Here is a 23,686-nt window from a genome sequence, read left to right on the forward strand (position 1 = left end):
TCTAAATAAGTCCTGCTCTGACGCTAAAAATTCCCAATTGTTGCCTTATTGGTAATCACGGGACTAATGCAAAGTGCTGCTAATTAAGACGTTCTATTTTTCTTTGCATGCCACCACGGCAGCAAATGGTATCTTAAACTGACAAGCTGTAAATTAAAACCTGCCGAATGCAAGACCTAGCCTAGGGAAAATGAAGTTATGTATAGGTGACTTGTTCCATTTGAATTAATCAGAGAGCTGCTGGTGTAGACCAGCTGTGTTCTGGGATGACAAAAACGAATCTTGACATTTGGGATAATGAAAATTCAGTTCAGCACCTCTTAGAGATGTATGATAATATATTGTCAGTCAGAAGCAGAGGCAAAGGAGGAAGCAAAAACCCCTGGCTTATTAAAATAGACAGTGTGACAAGTGGACATTGCTGGATCCCCAGTTTCTGGGGGGAAGAAAAACTGTCAAGGGAAACCTCTTTTACAAAATGATAGGAATAGCTGTTTGTGGAAGGAAGGTGAAAAGATTGGACTTTTGATGTCTGACCTCTTTGGCAGTTGGCTTTGTTCATGATTCCTAGTTTCATGGTTTATCTTAACTTGGGTGCAGGGTGAGACATGAAAGGCCTGGAAAGGAGACTCACTTTGTTGCTTTGACACTATTAATGCAATCATCTAGTTCCTACCTTGTAAGCCCACTTATTATTTCCTCTGCGTGTGTTTTTTCTAGTTTAGCGGATTAGCTGCACTGTCTCTTCAAAGGCTATCCAATCAAGGAGGGGTTATTAAAACCAGGGCGATTTATGTCTGAGAATTAATTAGAGAAGCATTTTCATGCAAAACATCCAATTTTTTGATTAGCAATGGAGCAGGGCCGCAGTTAACACTCTAGGAAGCTTAAATTTCCAGCTTTTTGATTCTCAGGAAATGAGATTATCAAGCCAGGGTCAGACACTTGACAGCAAAGCAAGGGTGGGAGAGTGTGAAATTATATGTAAGAAAAAAAATTGTCTTTTGATTTTAATTCTGAGATTGCTATCAAGGCAATGGAAAATTGAGAGACATGGAAGAGCAAAAAATCTGACAATGCAAGACCCTGAAATGCCTGATTCTTTAGTGGTCTATTTGCTATGCAAAGTATCTGTTATAAATGTTTGCTTAGAATATGTTTTAGAAACACAGCAATATATTTTGATTCTGTATTATTACTTATTATTCAGTCTTTCTCCAATAAATTCCTTTTAGATATTCAGTGGCTGAACAAATATTTAAAGTGTTTGTATGCTTTGGAGAAGAGCCAGAATTCTTTCTCATTAGAAAAGGAAGTTTCTTTTCTAAATGGTGGTTTGCTGTTTTTTGGAGTCTATTTATTTTCATTGGTGTTTTTAATTATCTTAAATCACTTGAGGCATAGTTGAATTATTGAGTTATCTCAAGACATAGATTACCATTTAATAATAAGTGACCTTTGTCAAGCTTAGGCATCTGTGATAAGCAAGGCAACCCCAGACCTCCTGTAAAACAAAGTGGATGCTGTCATCAGCAATAATTGGTGCTCCCCAAGGAAATACAACATAATGAAAATTCATTTGTTCTGGAAAATATTTTTCACCTTCTCTTCTCTTAATTTAGACATCTAATTTCAATTGAGAAATAGGGGAGCAATGTATCTTTTGTGTTAGCTCACTCCATTAGGGTAGCACTCTGTCTTTCCCTTCTTTATCCATTAGGTACTAAGACTCCTGGGTAAAGGGACTCTGTCAGTATTTTAAAATCACCAGTCCTTCTCTGCCATGATTTTTTGCGCTTTGGATGGTGCTTTGTGTATCTAAGGTGTTGACATGTACTGTTTATGAACTGCCTGCTGAATGACATCAAGGAAATCATTGGCATCCAGTGCGAAGATGAACACAGGTGAAGGGTCCCTTCTTTCACCTGGGACAGAGGTTGAGGGTTAAGATTTGTTGAAAGGCCTGTGTGATAGTGGTTTCTGGGACAGAGGTTGAGGGTTAAGATTTGTTGAAAGGCCTGTGTGATCGTGGTTTATCTCATGTTCTGCCAGACTTGATTTTTCTATTTCCATAAAGGGTAGGAGCTTTTGTTAGACTCTTGAGGGTTATTTTTAAAAACAGCTTTATAAGCAGCTTCTGGGCTATGCTAACCATGAATGGAGGAGAACACGTGACATCATATAATCAGTGATTTCTGTGATGCCATTTTTCTTCCTAAAGCATCTTTGATTTGGGAACATGATTCATTGATCTAGTCTATCATTTTTACAATCCCACTATGGATCCTCAGCTTTATTTGTCAGTTTTGCTTAATCTTTCTTCCATTGTTGGTGAAGAGTATCCATCACTGGCTGGATGACAATTGGCTGCAGTTTAATCTTGGGGAGAGAGGAGGAAAAACTGCCATTCAAAGGCTGAAGTGTTGGTCTTATCAGATTTGTAGCCGTGTCAATGCTGATCTTCATGTGTTTGGATGTCGATGATTATATGCTTTTTTGCTGAAATATTTGCTGAAGAAATTATAGTGTTAGGTTTATAGATCTTTCTTTGTTGTTGGAAAATGTTTCTGCATTTCCAAATCTATAACATAGGGATTTAAGCAGCTGAATTAGGGATTGATAACCTATGTGTGCATGTGTTGGGGGGAAAGGTGTATGGATGGCCTACAGGGAATCTGTGACCCCATCATTGTATACAGACCTGTGGGGGAGGGGGAAAAAGTCTTGTTTTCATTAGGTTTGTAAAATGCTATTATTACCTGTATGTGTAAACACACATTCATAAATACATATACAAGTGCAGTTCTGAACTTTGAGAGTCTTATTGTTTGTAAAAGAATCAGACTTCCCTGGTGTCCAGTGGTTAAGACTGTGCTCCTGATGCAGGTTCGATCCCTGGTCGGGAACTAAGATTCCACAGGCCGGGTGACAAGGCCAAAAAATTAAAAACAAAAACAACAAAAACCCAATCAAATAACTTTAATGAAACCACATAAAATGATACCCTTTTGTAACAAGTATGAATTTAATATGTGTATGTGTATATTCAAATGCTTAAGTATCAAGGGTAGGCAGAAATAAATGAATTTATAAAAACTGGGAAAATTAATCAGGAAAGGGATAGTAATTTAATATGAATCATTCTAAAGAAAGAAAGGATCCTGGTTCAGTGGAGTGGAAAAACCAAGAGGATTCTAGGGCCTTTTCTGTAATCGTAGGTCTTTAAAAACTACAGTTTGATATAGCTCAATCAATTATTTAAGGAACTTGGTTTGCTTTAAGAGGCTTACAATTGGTAATAACATTGTTACATTCTGGATTTCCCAGGGGTGTCAGCTATTCTACTGGCAACATTTCTGCTTTGTTTGGTTTGCTGCGTGTTGTTTATACAGTGGTGAATGATGGACCTGGAAGATTATTTAAAAATTTTTGCTGATGATAGAAAAGAAAGCTTTCACTTTAGCTATGATACAGTCAACCTTTAATAGTGACTGACTCATGCGTGTTTATATGATTATACACGTACACATATAGATTCTTAACTATTTAACCTGTAAATACTGATATGGGTATAGTAAATATTCATAGGTTTTATAGAAACCTATAAATACTTGAAATTTATACTGGGCAATTACATTGTTATTGAGTATCTGAAACTCTCTAGCCCAGTTTCCCATTGAAATACTTGATTTGATAAGGATATCCTATTGGCCCCCCTGGTGGCTCAGACAGTAAAGAATCCACCTACAGTTCAAGAGACCTGGGTTTGATGCCTGGGTCGGAAAGATCCGCTGGAGGAGGAAATGGCTACCCACTCCAGTATTCTTACCTGAACAATTCCATGGACAGAGGAGCCTGGTGGGCTAGTCCATGGGGTTGCAGAGAGTTGGAGACGACTGAGCAACTAGCACTTTGACTTTCTTTTGACGCTTCCAAGGTGGCATTAGTGGCAAAGAACCTACCTGCCAATGCAGGAGACATAAGAGACGTGGGATCGATCCCTGGATCTGGAAGATCCCCTCGAGGAGGGAATGGCAACTCACGCCGGCATTCTTGCTTGAGAATCCCCTTGGACAGAGGAGCCTGGCTGGCTACAATCTGTAGAGTCACAAGAGTCGGACATGGCTGAAGCATCTTAGCAGGCATTCTAACAGAAATAGCTAGTAGTTAAAAGAAATCCATTTTCTGAGGATTCTGATCAATCTAATTTATGAAATTAGATTTTTTTTTAGCACAAGGGTTGGTGTTAGCCAGTTAAATGAAGGATTGAAACCTCAGGGTTCAAAGCAATGGATTAGAAGAGATTTAGATCAGAGATTGAAATATATGAGCCATTTGTGTGGTAACTATAAACTGGAATTGCTGAGCTTTTTAAAAATAAAAAGTAGGGATAAATGCAAAGAAAAGCTCAGGATTGTTTGAAGAAGCAGAGCTCGTGAGACATAAGGCGTATCTTGAATAAGTTAGGGAGAAGGGTGTGCACGAGGATAGCTAAGATTTGTAAGTGTAAAAATTCTTCCTCCATCATCTTCTTTAAAAACTCACCTGGATGAGGTCATAGTGATTCCCAGCAACTATAATCAAATGTTTTCTTTTGCTTCTAGTGCCCTTTTATCAGTTTTGATAATTATACCGTTGTCTGTGAGCCTAAAGTATCCAAAGCTGTGGATTTATTTTAATGATATAATAGTATACTCTTGAATGCAAGTTTCTGAGTTAAGATTGTAGGACTTTTGCAACCACTATAATGATCAGTGAAATATAGTCTTTGAATAAATGATGGCATTACATCTTTAAATGTTTTGCTGTGATGACATGAAATGAATCAGAACCATGAAAATTTTTCTGACAGATAACGTCAAGAATTTCTCTCTTTTATAAACCTTCTTTGAAGCCCAGGTAATTGCATAACCTCCCAAGTTCCTGAGAGTATGCCAAACTCACCCTGATTCTTCTAAGAATTTAGTAGTATGAGAAATCATAGTGTTTTCTGATTTCTCTCTGGTCGCTTGATACCGAAATAGCAAAAGCTTGATAATATAACAACAAAAGCTTGATGTTCTACAGCTGATTCCCTTAAATAATATAAAAAATATTATAAATGACTGTAGCTCGGATGACTTCTCACATCTTTCTCAGGGAGTCCTAAGTGCAGTGTTTTTGTGGCTTTGTTCAACTTCATTGCAGTTAATCACCGCTGAAGTCTCCTGCTTACTCACCGTACAGTTGTTGCCTATCGGTGGTATTTAGTATAAGATGAATGAACAGTCCCTTCTTTGTATTTTCAGTGAATATCTACACACTTCATATGTTCTTCCTCAACTTGAGTTTCTTTGAAATGGGAGATATGCTGAAGAAATATTTTCAGAAATACTTATTCCACAGAAGTTGGCTTATTTGGTAGTTGCATTAGATTTGGCAATTGGATGACAAGTTGTATCTTAGAATAGCTAAATGAATTAGGAAGATATTTTTCTTGATATTTATGTATGATTGATTTAAGTTGAAGGTAAAACTCCATGGTAATTGAGTAAACATAGTAATGTGTAAATGAAATTTGGATGGTTTCAGTGATATTAAACCCCTGAAAATATATTTTACTGTGGGGCTTGGAAACATCTTTTGAGATGATATAGTTTAGTGGTTTTAAAACTGTTTTTATTCTAGAATGCTTAGAAGCTCGAAAAGGTTTACGAAATTGGCCAGTCAATAGTCTTAGTCCTCCCTTGAGACCTTCCACGAGGATGGCTTAACGTCTTTGCTTTTCTGGTTGTACTTAGATTCAGTGTAAGGTTTTTTTCTTCCAGTGTTCCTCTGTAAAATTCTGTTTGTTTTGAATTTTATTCATGAAACTGTGATCCATGTTGATGGAATTTTATACATGAAATTGTTGTGAACCTTTAATAAAACCATTTAACCTCTCATTCCTGTTCATCTACCCAGATGATCCACTGTAAGGAATTTAGTATGCATCTTTCTACTTCCTGTTCTGTGTTTATAATATGTATCAAGTGATCTCACATATACATATTTTCCAAACTGCTGTATCACAAAAGTTGCAGTGAATACTTTCATGAACATTTTTGAATACTCCTTTAAAATAAATGTCTGGAAGAGGAACTCTGGTAAGAGGAACTCTGTGTTAAGAGGATGTCTCTTCAGAACTTCAGTATGAAAATGTGAATCTATGGATTACTCAACTGTACTCCAGAAAAGTTACCAATTCACACTGCCTCCAAATGCCCATTTCTGTATGTCTTTGATATCATTTGACATCAGTTTTTGAAAAACTTTACTGGAGTGTGTACCTGCTTCTTAGTCAGGTTTAGCATCTTTTTCTTCATTTATTTGACATTGTAGTCTTTTCACTGAATTACTACTATAGAGTTGAAAACTCTTTGAACTTAACCCCTTTGCTACTTTTTATTGGGTTGTTAATCTGTTTTTACTTTAATGATTTTTAGATACTTTTTATATGTTCTAAATTATAAATACTTTTTTCTTCCAGACTCTGACACTTAGGCAAGATTTAATTTGGGAAAAAGATTATTTTTCTAAAAATAACTTTAAACCCACTAAACTAATAATGTTTTTGATGGTATGATTTCTTTCAGATGAATGGATAGTTTTTAAAAGATTCTTAAGTAAGTAGCTATTACAGTTTTCATTGGGTAATCAATTTTAATGTCTCAACTCTTTATAAGCCTTTATTTCTCAACTTACAAAAGCCTTATAAGGAATTATGAACATCCTCAATTAGTTTGAGTATCTATTCAGCTTAATTAGCAGTCTAAAATATTTTTCTTATCAACATAAAATATCAAGGTTTTATTGTCTTCTAATTAATGTTTCAAGTTTTCATTACTTAGTAGCAACTTGATTCCAGTTTTTCTTCCTAAAGTTAGTTTGCTTTGTAGACCATGATCAACATGGTATCCCTTCTAGATAGATTGTGTATGCATATCTGCACTCTTGAAGGGAAGAACAGATGTCTAGTAACTTGCTGTGGGATTGTAACACAGCAGAACCAGAAATCAGAATCTTAACTTTGTTTAGATGTGCTCTCAATTTAAGATACGTTTGGCTTGCCAATAGGGCATAACTATTTTGTCTAGCAATAAGTGACTCAGCCCGTCGTCTTTCTTGTAAAGGGCATGAAAATCACTTATGTTCTATTCCTCCAGACCTCCATGAAGAATTACCACCACGGTGGCTGATCACCATAGCTGAGCACGGCTGGAAGAACTCTAGTATAATGAGGTGACTTTTTCCTCATCCCCAGCAGCTAGTGGTAAGGTGTAAACTAAGATGTAAAGTACGTGCGTGCTCAGTTGCTCAGTCAACTCTTTGCAACCCCGTGGGCTGTACCCTGCCAGGCTCTTCTGTCCGTGGGATTTCCCAGGCAAGAATGCTGGAGTGTCGCTATTTCCTCCTCCAGGGGATCTTCTTGACCCAGGGATCGAAGCTGCATCTCCTCAATTGGCAGATAGATTATTTTTATTTATTTATTTATTTATTTTTTCCATTTATTTTTATTAGTTGGAGGCTAATTACTTTACAATATTGTAGTGGTTTTTGCCATACATTGACATGAATCAGCCATGGATTTACATGTGTTCCCCATCCCAATCCCCCCTCCCACCTTCCCCCTGCCCCATCCCTCTGGGTCTTCCCAGTGCACCAGCCCCGAGCACTTGTCTCATGCATCCAACCTGGGCTGGTGATCTGTTTCACCCTTGATAATATACATGCTTCGATGCTGTTCTCTCAAAACATCCCACCCTCACCTTCTCCCACAGAGTCCCAAAGTCTGTTCTGTACACCTGTGTCTCTTTTTCTGTTTTGCATATCGGGTTATCGGCAGATAGATTCTTTATCACTGGGCCACCTGGGGCATTATAACTCCTCTCACAATCCAAAATCAACAAATGCAACATTTATTTTATTATCCATGCCACAGAGGTACCTTATTGAATGTGTAATGGTATTTATTTGTCCTTGAAAACTTACATCTTTTCAGTGAAAGAAGTGTGATGTGGGTTATATCCTGAGACAGAATTTTCCAACTTCAGGGTACACCAGAAAGCCTAGAGGATTTTTTAAAACAGGGATGGCTGTTCCCCGTTTCCTGAGTTTCTGATTCCATAGGCCTGGGGTAGGGTCTGAAAATTTGCATTTCTAGCATGTTCTTATGTGATGCACATGGCTCAGGGAACTCATTTGGAGAATCTTTCCTCCAAACCTGGTAATAAAAACAAGAAAAGATGGTGCTAATCAGGTTAGTCCTGTTGTCTCTGACCAGCTACTTTTGTTGCCTCTTTTTAATGCCACAGCACTTAAGAATTATCTTATTTTCCCTGGAGAAAATCAAACCTAATAGAATTATGCATGTGCATTAAGAGATCATCAACCTTACACCTTTTCCCCTGGGCCTAGAGCAATTTGAAAAGAGACATTCCCATCAAATGACATAAAACCTGTAGCTATAGTAACAAATTAACAATTACCAGGCTTTATAATTGGGTGTTTGTGCAAGTCTCCTTCATTTGGGTTTATACATGAATTACAGAGTTGGAGGTGGGAGAATGTTTAGGGACAGGATGAAGGACTATCTTTCAAACTCTGTTATTCCAATAGAGATTGCAGACTCTTAATTTTGTGTTAAAAATGAGTAGTCAAAAAAAAATGAGTAGTCAGTTTAGACGTTTGTACAGTAACATCACATTCTTGAGAAGAATAAAATAGTATACAAAGATACTGTCTTGGTGCTAGATGTCTACTTGTATATTAGTGTTGAGTTTTTATTCCACACTTTCTTTTAATTAGTTTTGGTCCTGAGGATTTTAAAGGGAATCTAGCAGAACCTGCTGGTTGCTTAGTCAGATCCATTTACCTGCCTGTGTCTCCTTTTTGTTTTTTTTAAAAAAAAAAAACATTCCTTTTCTGGTTGTATTCTAGATAATGATGTTCCTAGCTTAAACACATTTCCAATTGTTGTTTGCAAGTGGGAATGACCAGTGAAATATAAGCAGAGGTAGTTGGATAGGACTTTTGGGACAGTTCCCTAAAAGGAGCTGATTATAAACCCTTCTTTTTTCTCTCTGCTTGAAGTCTGGATGTGATAGCCAAAGTTTCAGCAGTCATCCTGATCCGAGGCCACCTTGATCTTGGAAATCAAGCACTGATGCCAGTTGAACCAAAAGAACCCTCGATCCCTCATGACCCTGGGTCAGCATTCCAGCTCTGGACTGTTTACCTTCAGATTGGAGAGAAAAATAACCCTCTGTTTTGTTTAAGCATTTACTTGTACTTCCTACTATTTGCAAGTAAACCTTGTAATTAATATTAGAGGTGGCATTTCCTCTCTTTTTAAAGAAGGGCTGATCTTTAAAACCTATGGGGTATTTTCACTGTTGACCCTGTAAATTCATTATAAATTAAGCCATATGTGTGACTGGATCCCTGTCATCTTAAACCTCTTTTTTTCTTCTTTCCTCTTGGTGAAATTACGTATTTTCAGAGCTGGAAACACCTCTTTTATTCTTTTCAGTTTTATTGAGGCATAATTAACATTTAAGATTCACCCATTTTAAGTGTACAATTCAGTGTTTTTGACGAGTTTACTGAATCGTACGGACATTATCACAATCCAGTTTTAGAATGCTATTCATCCCCCCAGTAAGATCCCTTGTGTCTGTTCACAGTAAATCCTTACCCCAACCTCAATCACTAATGTACTTTCTGTCTCTGTAGGTTTGTCTTTGGGGACATTTCATATAAATAGAATCCTACAGTTATGTGGTCTTTTGTATCTGGCCTCTTTTAGTTAGCCTACTTTTTTGAGGTTCATCCGTGTCATATTACACATCAGTAGTTGATTGCTTTATATTGATGAATGGCATTTGGTTACATGGTTATACTGCATTTTGTTCATTCATCAATAATGGGCATTTGGATTGTTTCCGCAATTTGGCTATTTTGAATACTGCTGCTCTGAGTATTAATCTGCAAGGCTTTGGTGTCCCTGGCTTTGAACCTTAGCTCCTCCACTTAATAACTTGGTGACCTCAGGTAAGTTGCCTAACTGCTCATCTCTAAAGATGTGATTTTCTCATCTCTCAGAGATCATGATACAGTCTTCCTTGTGGAATTGCTATGAGAATTAAATGAAGTATTGTAACAGATCATTTATTGAGAAATCTAAGCACTGGAGACATACAAGCAGTAGCATTGTTTTAAAAGCACACATTAAAATAAATCACACAACTGTAGTGATTTTCAGTGATGCCCTCTGGGTGGTGATAATGTGACCTGCAAATGACTGGATAATATTGTCATGCTCGCTTGTTAAGTGCGTTATGGGCAGGGTGGTACTGATCACAGCAGAATGGTAATGACTGTATTACTATAGTCCTGGTGATGCATTACTTGTGATGTTTGGTTGTTCAGATGGATTGGCAGGTCAGAACCATCTTACAGTTCTAAATCTCAGTGTGAAAATACATATTTTAATGAGAGAGGCCATGAGAATTAAATAGAAATGCAACTTTTAGTCCTGTATTTGGTATTATTTTTATCTTTAAAATGTTTACCATTTTCTGAAAAACAAAAGCCTCTCTATGATATTTCATGTCTTTCTGAAGAGAATATTCTAAATATAAGATAACTTTACTGATAAATGTGAATCATCATTACATACTTCAAACAGAATTTTATACTTAGATTTAAGTCTGTTTGTTCTTGGTCCAAAATACCCAGCATCCTGACTCTGTGTCTTCTTGGTGATTTACATTGCTGTAGGTGATTTACATGTCTTAATGATATTGATAATGTTTTAATTTAATGTAATTTAGTTTAATTTCCCCACCTCTCCCTCCCTTTTCTTTTTGTCAGATATTTTCCTTTGCTCTGGGCTTTCTTACTTCTAGTCATTTTTATTCTCGTTGTTTTTTCTTTAGACATAGAAGTGGGATATAAGACTGTGTTACTCTCTGTAAAGTAGAAATAAATAGACTCGAGGTGAATAGTAAGGCTTATGAAATTTGTAACATCTACCTTGTCGCTTTAGCAGCCTTTCGTGTTTACTCCTATTTCTTGATTATTATCTGGATTCCTGAAATCACTGGGTGTACGTGAGCGCTGTCTGTTCTCCAAAATACTGGGCAGCAATTGGGCAGGAGACGTAGCCAGTTATTGGATTGAATGGTGTTTTTCTGGCATCCACCATTTGAGGCTTACCCATTGTTTCATATCTTGTGTGTAGTGTGATGCATAAACTTTATGAAATGTCTGTTATATCCAAACATTGCTCAAGGTGACTTACATGGATTAATGATATTGATAATATTTTCTTACAAGTCATGGAATACAATTTGATTTAGTTCTAATATTCAACTCAGAAGAGCATCCTTATTTTTAAAACAAGTAACTCTTTTTTCTTCTTCGTATAATTTCTAACATTCACTTTTAGAATGACTTTTCTAGAAAACTTGACAGTGGGGTGCTTCTGTGCATCACCAGATAATTCCTTTAGTATTTAAATAATTGATAGGAGGCTCCCTAGTCCAGGGGATTCCCTGGTGGCTGAGCTGGTAAAGAATCTGCCTGCAGTGCGGGAGACTTGGGTTTGATCCCTGGGTTGGGAAGATCCCCTGGAGAAGGGGAAGGTTACCCGTTCCAGTATTCTGGTCTGGAGAATTCCTTGGACTCTCTAGTCCATGGGGTCACAAAGAGTCGGATAGGACTGAGCAACTTTCACTTCACTTGCTTCCCAGTCTAGATTTAGAGACTGTCCATGGAGGCAACAGGGTGCACCGAAAGTTACATTTGTGTGTGTGGTGTTACTGTATTATTGTTGGTTTTAATTATTATACTGTGAGAGGGATAAAGAAGTGGACAAATATTTTTTTTTGCAATTGGTTTATTTCAATGCACAGCACAGTGTGTTGCAAGAACTTCAGAATATACTTTCTTTAGGCAGGCTGTAAGAGCTTTACGTCTTCCGACCCTGGAGGTCGCTCCACCAGTAGCACAATTCAGTTCAGTTGCTCAGTCATGTCCGACTCTTTGTGACCCCATGGACTGCAGCACGCCAGGCCTCCCTGTCCATCACCAACTCCCGGAGCTTACTCAAACTCATATCCATTGAGTCAGTGATGCCATCCAACCATCTCGTCCTCTGTCGTCTGCTTCTCCTCCAGCCTTCAATCTTTCCCAGCATCAGGGTCTTTTCCAAGGAGTCAGTTCTTTGAATCAGGTGGCCAAAGTATTGGAGTTTCAGCTTCAGCATCAGTCCTTCCAATGAATATTCAGGACTGATTCCCTTTAGGATGGACTGGTTGGATCTCCTTGCAGTCCAGGGAACTCTCAAGAGTCTTCTCCAACACCACAGTTCAAAAGCATCAATTCTTCGGCGCTCTGCTTTCTTTTTAGTCCAACTCTCACATCCATACATGACTACTGGAAAAACCATAGCCTTGGCTAGACAGACCTTTGTCGGCAAAGTAATGTCTCTGCTTTTTAATATGCTCTCTATGTTGGTCATAGCTTTTCTTCCAAGGAGCAAGCGTCTTTTAATTTCATGACTGCAGTCACCAGCTGCAGTGATTTTGGAGTCCCCCAAAATAAAGTCTGTCACTGTTTCCACGTCTATTTGCCATGAAGTATTGGGACCAGATGCTATGATCTTAGTTTTCTGAATGTTGAGTTTTAAACCAACTTTTCACTCTCCTCTTTCACTTTCATTAAGAGGCTCTTTAGTAGTTCTTCACTTTCTGCCATAAGGACGGTGTCATCTGCATATCAGAGTTTATTGATATTTCTCCCAGCAGTCTTGGTGATTCCAGCTTGTGCTTCCTCCAGCCCAGCGTTTCACATGATACATGTAAGTTAAACAAACAGGGTGACAATATACAGCCTTGACGTACTCCTTTCCTGATTTGGAACCAGTCTGTTGTTCCATGTCCAGTTCTAACTGTTGCTTCCTTACCTGCATACAGAGTTCTCAAGAGGCAGGTCAGGTGATCTGGTATTCCCATCTTTTTAAGAAATCTCCACAGTTTGCTGTGGTCCACACAGTCAAAAGCTTTGGCATAGCCAATAAAACAGAAATAGATGTTTTTCTGGAACTCTCTTGCTTTTTCATGATCAGTAGCACAGGGCACTGAATTTTCAAAGGGCACTTGTTTTCGTCAAGCCAAGTTTTTTTTTTTTTTTAAATATATTTATTTATTTATTTGACTGCATGAGGTCTTAGTTACAGCACATGGGATCTTGTTCCCTGACCAGGGTTTGAACCCGGGCCCCCTGCATTGGAAGCACAGAGTCTTAGCCACTGAACCACCAGGGAAGTCCCAAGCCAAGTTTTTATAGTAGCAAAAGTAAGTGCTCTAGTTCAACCAGTTTCTAAAGAATCTGTCAATAGCATGTCTTCTTACAAGTTTAAAATCCTGATCAAACTAATGAAAATATGCCATTGAAGAGCCTTGTTGTCGGTAACTGTGGTTTCATCACTCTTAATAGGAAATTTATCTTTGTTAATTGACATCTCATCAATACATCTTTGAGTGGAATCATTCCTCAATGGCAGGGCTTTTAAAATCCTGGAAGGATTTTGATGTATCACTGCTACAATTACTGTCTCTAACATGGGTCGTATGACAGTCTCAGCAACTGGATGAACACGAGAAGATTTTAGGGAGCTTTTTCTTGAGATATTTTGCATCTTTTTTCCTATTACTTAAAAAAAAAACTTCATCTTTGGCTGTGTTTGGTCTTAGTTGCGGCATGTGGCGTCTTCACTGTGGTACACAGGCTTCTCTCTGCTTGTGGCTTGTGGGTTTAGTTGCCCTGTAGTGTGTGGCTCTTGGTTCCCGAATCAGGGGTTCAATTGAACCCACTAGCCTACATTCAAAAGTGGATTCTTAGCCACTGCACCACCAGAAAAATCCTTTTCTGTTACTTCTTAATGCAGAACTTCATTGAGATATCATTCACATGACCATACAAATCACCCATTTAAAATGTATAATTCAGTGATTTTTAGGGTATGCACAGTTGTGCAACCATCACCATTATAAATGAAACTGTCAGAAAGGCTAAAACATTTTTGCTCAACAACTTAACACCATATTTATTTTTATATTTTAAACCTATGTGAAAGATGTATTTCTTTGGAAACCAGCAGATTGGCAAAGCCAGTTCAGAATATTTGAGAAACTGTTTTTATCTGTTTTACTTGTTTATGTTTATTGGTGTGAAGTTGACTTATAGTATTTTGTTTTAGACACATAACAATAAATTGATGTTTTAATAGATTGTATTTCATACAAAGGTTTCACTGGTGGCTCAGTGGTAAACAATCTAACTGCTAGTGCAGGAGATGGAAGTTCAATTCCTGGGTCAGAAAGATACCCTGGAGAAGGAAATGGCAACCCACTCCAGTATTCTTGCCTGGAGAATCTCATGGACAAAGGAGCCTGGTGGGGTATAGTGCATGGAGTCAGAGAGAGTTGAACAGGACTTGGTGACTGAACAACATTTCATAGAAAGTTATTATAAAAAATTCACTGTACATCCTTGCTTTTCATTCCATCCTTGTAACTCATTTATGCCTAATAATTTGTACTTCTTAGTCCTGTTTATCTATTTTGCTTCTCCCTGCATGCCATTTGTTCTCTATGTGAGTCTTTTTCTGTTTTATTAGATTCATTCATTTGCTTTATTTTTCAGATTCCACATACAATTGAAAGCATACAGTATCTGTCTTTCTCTCTGAATTATTTCACTAAGCATAATACCCTCCAGGTCCATTCCTGGTGTCACAAACAGCACAATTTCATTATTAATCAGATGCAATCCTGTTTTGGGTGTACCAGAAGACCTATGCATTTCTCTTAATGTACCTACCACGTTCTTTTTGTATTACTGTGTTTGTATCTGTGTTATTCTGTGGGGGTACCTTATTCATTTTGATGTTTTCAGGGACAAGCACAGAATCTGGCCCGTAGGAGGAATTCAGTAGCATCTGAATATGAAGGAATTGGATTTTGGGGCCCTTGTTTTACTGAAATGTGAAATGTTGACAAATTCATTTGTCAGTTGATGAACCTGATTTGAGAAAAGGGGAAAACAGTGCTCAGTTAAAGTACTGTACAGATTTTATTTGTACCAAATACAGTATTTGGTGCAGAATGTTTAAAAAGAAAACATATTCTGATGAAAAAGAATGAGTACTGAAGTTACATTAGAAATGCAAGTAGTGCAAGTTATTAGTTTCCATCAATTAGTTCTGGAAGGGCATTCTGTTGCTCTTGCTAATTCTTCTCCCTTTCCGTTCCAGAAGTCCTGCCTTCATTTCTCCTCTCTTTTTTCACCTCTCTCCTGTTTTTGTCCTTTATCTTTTCTCTCTGTTTCTGCTTCTTGTTTTTACCCCCTCCTCTCTCTTTCCTGCCACACAACAAACTCAGCACGATAGTGAAGATTTTGAGTTTCATTTGTGCATTTCTCCACCTAGCCATAAAAATCAACCAAGTATGTATTGAAGATGGCCTGAGTATGATGGGAAATAAACTGCAGATGCAGGATTATTACTGTCGCTGATGCTGTATAAAGGATTCCGTGTGGAATGTTGACCCTTCAGGGCTCGTATGCACATATTACCTGATTTGGATGGTAAACTGAGCCAGCTTAATAATACTGGCTAGTGGAAATGACAGTGTTTATAAATCTGTACATTGACATTTATATGAAATCAGGCTTTAACTTTTATTGCATTGAATACACTTACTATTGTTATCTTAATCATTCTTTTAGAGCTGTATATGCTATGGGAAACAATAGTCTATAACTTGAAATCTGTAGAAATCAGGTGATTTTTTTATGTTGCCTCATCTTTCATATTGGTTGTAATTAAGATTTTATTTGTAAATCACCCTGCCGTAGCACACGAGAAAAAGGCTTTTTCTTTCATGATGTTCTCACTGAAAATAATTTTTGTCATTTCTGGTTTTCAAACACTCCCTTAAACCATCAGCGTTCCTTATTTATTTCTATAGTGTTTGAAATTTGTTTTGTCCCCCGTGTATTTCAACAATAATGGGAAAAATGAAGGATAACCTGGAATTACCCCCCAGAGCAAAATATCGTGTATTTATTATTTGTTGTTTATTCTACTTCTGTTTCATACGGTATTTGTTACTTTAGCAATGCAGTCATAATAATGTGGATTCAGCTTTCCTTAAAAATGGATTTAAGTAGTTTATATAATGATCCTATTTATTAAATCCAAACCAGCAAAGGCATATCATCAAGACTAATTTATCCTCTTCAGCCATTTCAGTAAATTTTAAGAAGGGGAAGTGAAGTTTAATATCTACTTTTAAATGTTAATACATTTAAATGTTGATACTTTTAAATGTGCTATAGCTTAATTTTTAAAATAATCTAGCTGGGAAAGGCTTTCCCCAAACAAGCAAATAATCCCCCAAACTACAGGTGTGGGCCATCATTACATTTTCTGACTTTTGTGCCTATAATGTGTTTCAAGTCTCTCTGAGGTGCATAATACATGAGATTTGTTTGAGTTTTAGCCATTATGGACTTTACATATAATGAATTTCACAAAATACATAGCAACAACTTCTGCTTGTAGATAGGCAGTAATATGATGGAGTGATCAAATACAAATGCTCCTTTAATTTATTTTACCAAGACATTTATCTATGTTTTATTTATAAGGCAATTGAAGTCATTCATTTTGTATGGAACTCTTCCCCTCTGAATAACAAATAATATATTATCATATATACTGCACTGGAGGAGAGAGTGATGAAAACCATACTTGAAAATAAAAGTTTAATATTTTGGGCTCATTGGGCACAATTATAGTGGCACTACCTTTGTTTTCAATTGAATCATAATTGCATGTGCAGATTTTTTTTTTAATTGAGATGGCACAGTGGTGTAGAAGATAGAAAATTTACTGTTCAAAGAGAGGAAAGGTGTTTCTTTTTAGCTGCAGAACATTTTAAATGCACAGAATCTGTCTTGGACATATCCCTTTGTGAGGTCCTTGCACACACATGCCTTTAAGTAGCATCATTTTAAGAGTGACTAGAATAAATCAGGAGCCTTCCTGCTCAAGGATCCATGATACGGCCATCTGAAACCCATGGTCTACGGTTCCATTTTGAAGTCTTTTCTGAAACAATCTTATTTGAAGGGCATCTACATTTCATTTCTGAACCAAGTCAGGTTGCCTACTGGTGCTTCACTGTCCATTTTTTGTTTGCTTTTGCCTGATGCCAGACAGAAGTACTTCTAAAGCTGCATTGCAGTGATAACTGTTATTTACCCTCAGTTAAAATTCCAACTAGTAACTGTAATGTGCCACCACTTCTTATGCACTCATTGCTTGAGACTGCCCACTTCGGGTTTAATATAGTGGAAGAGTCATGAAAGAGAAGTTGAAAGTTTAGAATCTTGTAACAATAAATGGGAGATGGTAGTTAGCTCTTGCACACCTCTGTTAAACCAGAAGCTACGTATTGAATTCAGTGAGGACTTACATATATTAATGGTCAACAGATCCCTATAAATTAGTTCAGGTAGATGCATGCAACGTTGAGATAGTTTACTGGCACTTTTCCCCTAACCATGGCCACAGACCACTCAACTCTTACTATAAGATCCCTGTCAATGATAAGTCCTTTCTTAGTATCTTGAAAGTATCTGACTTAAACCACAGTTTCAGGAATATCTCTTGTGCATGGTGATTGGACTATCAAAACATATTTGATAATTGTAAAGATGTTGATTTATGATCGCTTTAGAATTTCACAAAGTTATTCTGTTGTCAGGCATTTTGAAATCCTTTCACACAAACAGCTTTGACCTGGTCCATCTTGTATGACATTTAGCCACTGGAATTATCCTCCATGGCCCTTCTGCTTGTTACTGCTTCCATACCATGAGGGCGGTATTTGGAGTCACTTCAGTGGTACCTTACATGAGGGGTTCCCAACCTCCAGGGTCTATTGCATGAAGATCTGAGGTCAAGCTGATATAACAATAATAGAAATCAAGTGCACAATAAATGTAATGTGCTTGAATCATCCTGAAACCATTCCCCGACCCCATCTATGGAAATAATGTCTTCCACAAAATTAGTCCCTGGTGCCAAAAAGGTTGGGGGCTGCTGCCTTAGGTAGGATTTTAGACTGAGGAGAACGTGACTCCTGATGACAAGTTTGCAGAATTATCTCTGGGCTTCCTTTGCCTTTCCCAAAACAGCCACTGTTGTTTGATTAATAAAGGTCATTGTTGTTCAGTCACCCAATTGTGTCTGACTCTTTGTGACCCCATGGACTGCAGCACGCCAGGCCTCTGTGTCTCTCACTGTCTCCTGAGGTTCGCCCAAGTTCATGGCCATTGCATTGGTGATGCCATCCAGCCATCTCATCCTCTGATACCCTCTTCTCCTTCTGCCCTCAGTCTTTCCCAGCATCAGGGACTTTTCCAACAAGTCAGCTCTTCACATCAGATGACCAAAATACTGGAGTTTAAACTTCAACATCAGTCCTTCCAACAAGTATTCAGGGTTGATTTCCCTTAAGATTGACTGGTTTGATCTCCTTGCTGTCCAAGGGACTCTCAAGAGTCTGTTCCAGCACCACAGTTCAAAGGCATCAATTCTTTGATGCTCCACCTTCTTTGTGGTCCAGCTGTCACAACCGTACATGACCACTGGGAAGACAATTGGCTTGACTATACAGACCTTTTTCGGCAGAGTAATGTCTCTGCTTTTCAACACACTGTCTAGGTTTGTCATAGCTTTCCTGCCAAGAAACAAACGCCTTTTGATTTCATGGCTGCAGTCACTATCCACAGTGATTTTAGAGTCCAGAAGAGGAACTCTGTCACTACTACCTTTTCCCCTTCTATTTTCCATGAAGTAATGGGACTGGATGCCATGATCTTAGTTTTTTTTTAATATTTAGTTTTAAGTTGGCTCTATCACTTTCCTCCTTTACCCTCGTCAAGAAGCTCTTTAATTCCTCTTCACTTTCTGCCCTTAGGGTGGTATCCTCTGCGTACCTGAGATTGTTGATGTTTCTCCCGCCTGTCTTGATACCAGCTTGTAACTCATCTAGCCCAGCATTTTTCATGATGTGCTCAGTGTATAGATTAAACAAGCAGGGTGACAGCAGACAGCCTTAATAAAGGTCAACCAGTTGGTAAAAAATTATTTCTCTTGAGAAGCAAAATGCAAAGGAGAAAAGGAAGGATATACTCATCTGAATGCAGAGTTCCAAAGAACAGCAAGGAGACATAAGAAAGCCTTCCTAAGTGAACAATGCAAAGAAATAGAGGAGAACAATAGAACGGGAAAGACCAGAGAGCTCTTCAAGAAAATTAGAGATACCAAGGGAACATTTCATGCGAAGATGGGCATAATAAAGGACAGAAACAGTATGGACCTAACAGAAGCAGAAGATATTAAGAATAGGTGGCAAGAATACACAGAAGAACTATACAAAAAAAGATCTTAATGACCCAGATAACCATGATGGTGTGATCACTCACCTAGAAGCCAGGCGTCCTAGAGTGCCAAGTCAAATGAGCCTTAGGAAGCGTCACTATGAACAAAGCTAGTGGAGGTGATGGAATTCCAGCTCAGAGGAAATAGAACATCTTAATCTTTTTTAGGTTTTATTGTTTCCAAGTAAGAGCAATAAACTGGTTTTGTTTCCTAACACATTTGTGGATTTCAGAGAAGAACAACGTGTATATATATTTTTTTCTTGGAAAGTTCTTCCTCACAATGGGGTTTATGCTGGTGTATCTGAGACTACTTAGGAACATTCTCTGTTCTCCATCCTACTTCCTTCTTTTTAAAGGAGAATTCTTTGGGACTTGCATGGTGGTCCACTGTTTAAGACTGCCTTTCAACGTAGGAGGAGTGGTTTCCATCCCACGTCAGGGAACTAAGATCCCACCTGCCTCACGACCCAAAAACCAAAACATGAAACAGAAGCCATATTGTAACAAATTCAATGAAGACTTTAAAAAATGGTCCACATCAAATTAAAAAAAAAAACTTTTAAAAAAGTGGAATTCTTTGCCTTTTTTGAATCATGAACTCCTGAGAATGAGATAAATACCTTAAAAATGTATAGAGGCACAAAAGGAACCAACTACATTGAAATAGTTGTAATATTAATAAATAGCTGGTATCTAATGGCAAGTCTAATGACACTAATTTCAAAGCAGTTATGAGCATTAATATAGTCTTGAGATACTTAACAACATACGTTAATAGGCTATAACCTAATATGAAATATTGATTTCCATTGGTGACAGTGCTACATGTATGTTAATATTATTGTAGTTATTACCTAGAATCATAATGGAAGAAAATGCTAAATTTCAGTTAACAGTTGATAAATTAAAGAGATTTTTTTCCCCCTCCATCTGAGGTCACATGCTCCTAGAATTCTGTCCGTGGACCTCAGATGAAGGCCTCTTCTTTTCTAAAGGGATTCTTGCCTGTCTGATCCGTACTTTTCCTGAGCTAGTATTCCAGAGAGAGACTGTTATCTACCTTTTGTTCGCCAAGGGCTGACTTCTTACCCATTAGCAGATGAGGCCCATAATACTGTGACGACTTCAGCCTCTGTAGCTTCTTCTGCCAGGAGAGACATATGTTTAGTGCATCATTTTCATTTCCCTAATAATTGGCTCTTTCTTCACTTGAGAGACCAATACCATTTTGTTACTCCAACTGTTGAGGAATTTATTTCTTTGGAATGGTGCAGACCAAAGCATGAATCAGTTTGACAGAAATCCCCACTCTTTTTCTTTTCAATTTGCTCAAATAAGTTAATCTCATTTGTAAATGTTGACTACTCCTCCTGTATCTAAGTTGAGGCCAAGTTAGGGATTTGTTTGTGATAGAGGTTTTGTCACCTGAAATAAACCAGTGATTCACTGGACTAGGAGGAAAGACCAAACTGATTTGTGGAGAACTTTTTTAAATACATGATCTAAGATTCTGTAAAACTTTCTCCATTGATCCTACATTCCGTTTCTCAAGAGAGAAGTTTACCTGGATGTAGCTTGGTGCAGCAGACAACTGTGAGGTGACTACATAGCTAGGCACATCAGTTCACAAAGGCATTTCACTTCTCTGAACACGTTAGGGAGAATCAGCAGTAGGAATGTGACTGATTTTACTGGAGAGACTTAATGGGACATAGATTGAGAAGACCATAGACAAGGGAGCAAAGTTACAGGGACCCTAACCATAATGAAAGTGAAAGTCGCTCAGTTGTGTCTGACTCTTTGCAACCCTGTAGACGTACAGTCCATGGAATTCTCCAGGCCAGAATACTGGAGTGGGTAGCCTTTCCCTTCTCCAGGGGATCTTCCCAAGCCAGGGATCAAACCCAGGTCTCCTACATTGCAGGCAGATACTTTACCAGGTGAGCCACAAGGGAATCCCTGAATAACATCCATATTAATTGTATTATCCTTGTATCAAGCTGTAGTTGATTTGAAGTAAATACCATGTGTTTAAGTCATGTAATAGTTGGAGCCTTTTATGTGGTTAACTAAGGGCTCTGAGCACATGAAGAGACCATTATCTAGGATCAGAAATGTCTGCTGTATATTTCTCTGGATATATCCAGAGCTGTAAGTTAAGGAATGAGAAGGTTCAGGCAGTGTAATGGAAGATATTTTGGAAACATTTGGAAAGCCTCTGGAAAACTAAAGGTAAATTAAGAATCCTATTAAATAGTTAGAATAAATTTCAGATCATATACAAGGGAACAACTGTATGTTGGTAAAACAGATGGTTTCAGTTCATTTTGGGATGCATGAAAAAAGTGATTTGCACCTAAATGAGAAAAATGGCAGTGGTTGAAAGTGGTCTGTTGGTCTACAGTGTAGGCCACTGTAGGAAGCCCTACAAGACAGTGTCACCATTCTTAAATGAAATATAACATTGTTCTAAAAATTATCAAAATGCTTTTCTGTTTTTTTTTTGGGGGGGGTGTTGGAAGGAAAGAAAAGATGAGAAAAGAAAAAAAAGTGGTAGGGTCACATATTTACTGTTCAGTTTTCCCTTTTCTGATGGTCAGGCATCCTTGAATATATTAGTCATTCTCAAACTTTATTTGTATTCAAATCTCCTGGAGGGCTTGATAAAACCCAGACAACTGGGTGTGTACATACCTTCACACCCCCCAAGATTTCTGATCCATTATTGCACTAGGAGTGGGACCCCAAAATTTGTATTTCTAATAAGTTAGGTACCACCCATTGAGAACCTCTGCACTGTATTATCCATGTAATTGTTTCCTAGCAGTAGCGATGACTTACCAGATAATCTTTTTCTTCATCTATCTGCATGGCCCAGTAGAGCACCTCATCTAATTTAAAATAAAAAGTAGTAGTTCCATAATTAAAAGAAGCTGTTTGATAAACATACAAGATGCTCTGAACCTTGATCTCAGGAACATTCATATTCTTTAGATTGGAGAAAGGTCCATTATAACATGTTTTCATACGGTTTTAGCAAATATGGAGGTGAAGATGTGAATGTGATGTTAATGTTGTTAACTGTGAAAATTCTGATTGTTAAAAGTTCGCTTTAAATGTTATATTCAGACAACGATTTTGAGTTTGGCTTTAGTGATGCCCTGGTTAAGTTTGATTCAGTCTGTAGCTATACATTTAAAATTTTTCTGACACATCATTATATTGTTTTCAAATTGTCACCATCACTTGGTTTATGCAGATCTAAATAGGGTCTCAAATTCTCTACTTTGGTCACTTTATTTATTGGTTCATTCAAATTCTGGGTGATCATTTAATGGTTTAAATGAGCCAAGACCCTTAAAAATGCTCAGATTGAGAGGATATGTGGGTATTCTTCATATTATTTAGTTTTCTGTAAGCCTAAAATTGCCCTAAAATATAAAGTAAGTTGATTAATTCTTTAAAAAGTGCTCAAAGCCAACAAAAAAAAAGGAGGGATTAGAAAATATACATAAGTTTGACAGTTAATGGAGAAGAAAGATCCCAGATGTGAAAGGTGATTTTTTTTTTAATCCCTCTTCATTTATACATCCAAGCATCAACAGATGTATGATTTAGCATTTGCCCTGCACCTCTGGCTCTAGGGACTATGGAGTTTTTGTATATAGATTCCCTGCTGCAGCGAACTCTGTCATTGTTATGAACAGCTGGGAATGGAGTATAGCTCATTAAGACAGGAGATGTTATCCAAGCCTCCCCTGGCATCCTGAAGAGTAGTGAATATGTTTTGCTTCCCCACATCTAAAGTATCCATTTCGTTACCACCTAGTGTTCTCTTTGCTTTTATTGAAAAACTCTACTGGCCCCATTGCCTCTTTGAATGATGTGCACAGTTGATACCAGCTGTTCCCTTGTTATCTCTTCTCCCTCTTCTTTGGCTTTTTATTATGTTTATGGCGGATGTTGTGGCTTTTATTTCAAAAAATAAAGCCCTAGTGTAATTTGTACATATCACTTGTTTATGCAGTTTGAAAAATCTTAAGAACAGATTTTCACAAATAAATCCCTAGTGTTCAGACATCCTTGCTCCCTTGGGGATGAAAAGCAACTTTGCTGTGGAAGGGGTTGCAATTTAAATTCATCA

General features: G+C 37.7%; 1 protein-coding gene and 1 non-coding gene across 3 annotated transcripts in view; one reads left to right on the forward strand and one right to left on the reverse strand.

Annotated features, from left to right (window-relative positions):
* EXOC4 (exocyst complex component 4) overlaps positions 1 to 23,686 on the forward strand; it is an 811,527-nt gene that overhangs the window by 242,351 nt on the left and 545,490 nt on the right. The window lies entirely within an intron of this gene.
* On the reverse strand, positions 13,276 to 13,348 carry TRNAG-UCC. Its single transcript has one exon. It is a non-coding gene; the product is annotated as a tRNA-Gly (tRNA).

Source organism: Cervus elaphus, chromosome 18 (genome assembly GCF_910594005.1).
Source record: "Cervus elaphus chromosome 18, mCerEla1.1, whole genome shotgun sequence".
Lineage (NCBI taxonomy): Eukaryota > Metazoa > Chordata > Mammalia > Artiodactyla > Cervidae > Cervus > Cervus elaphus.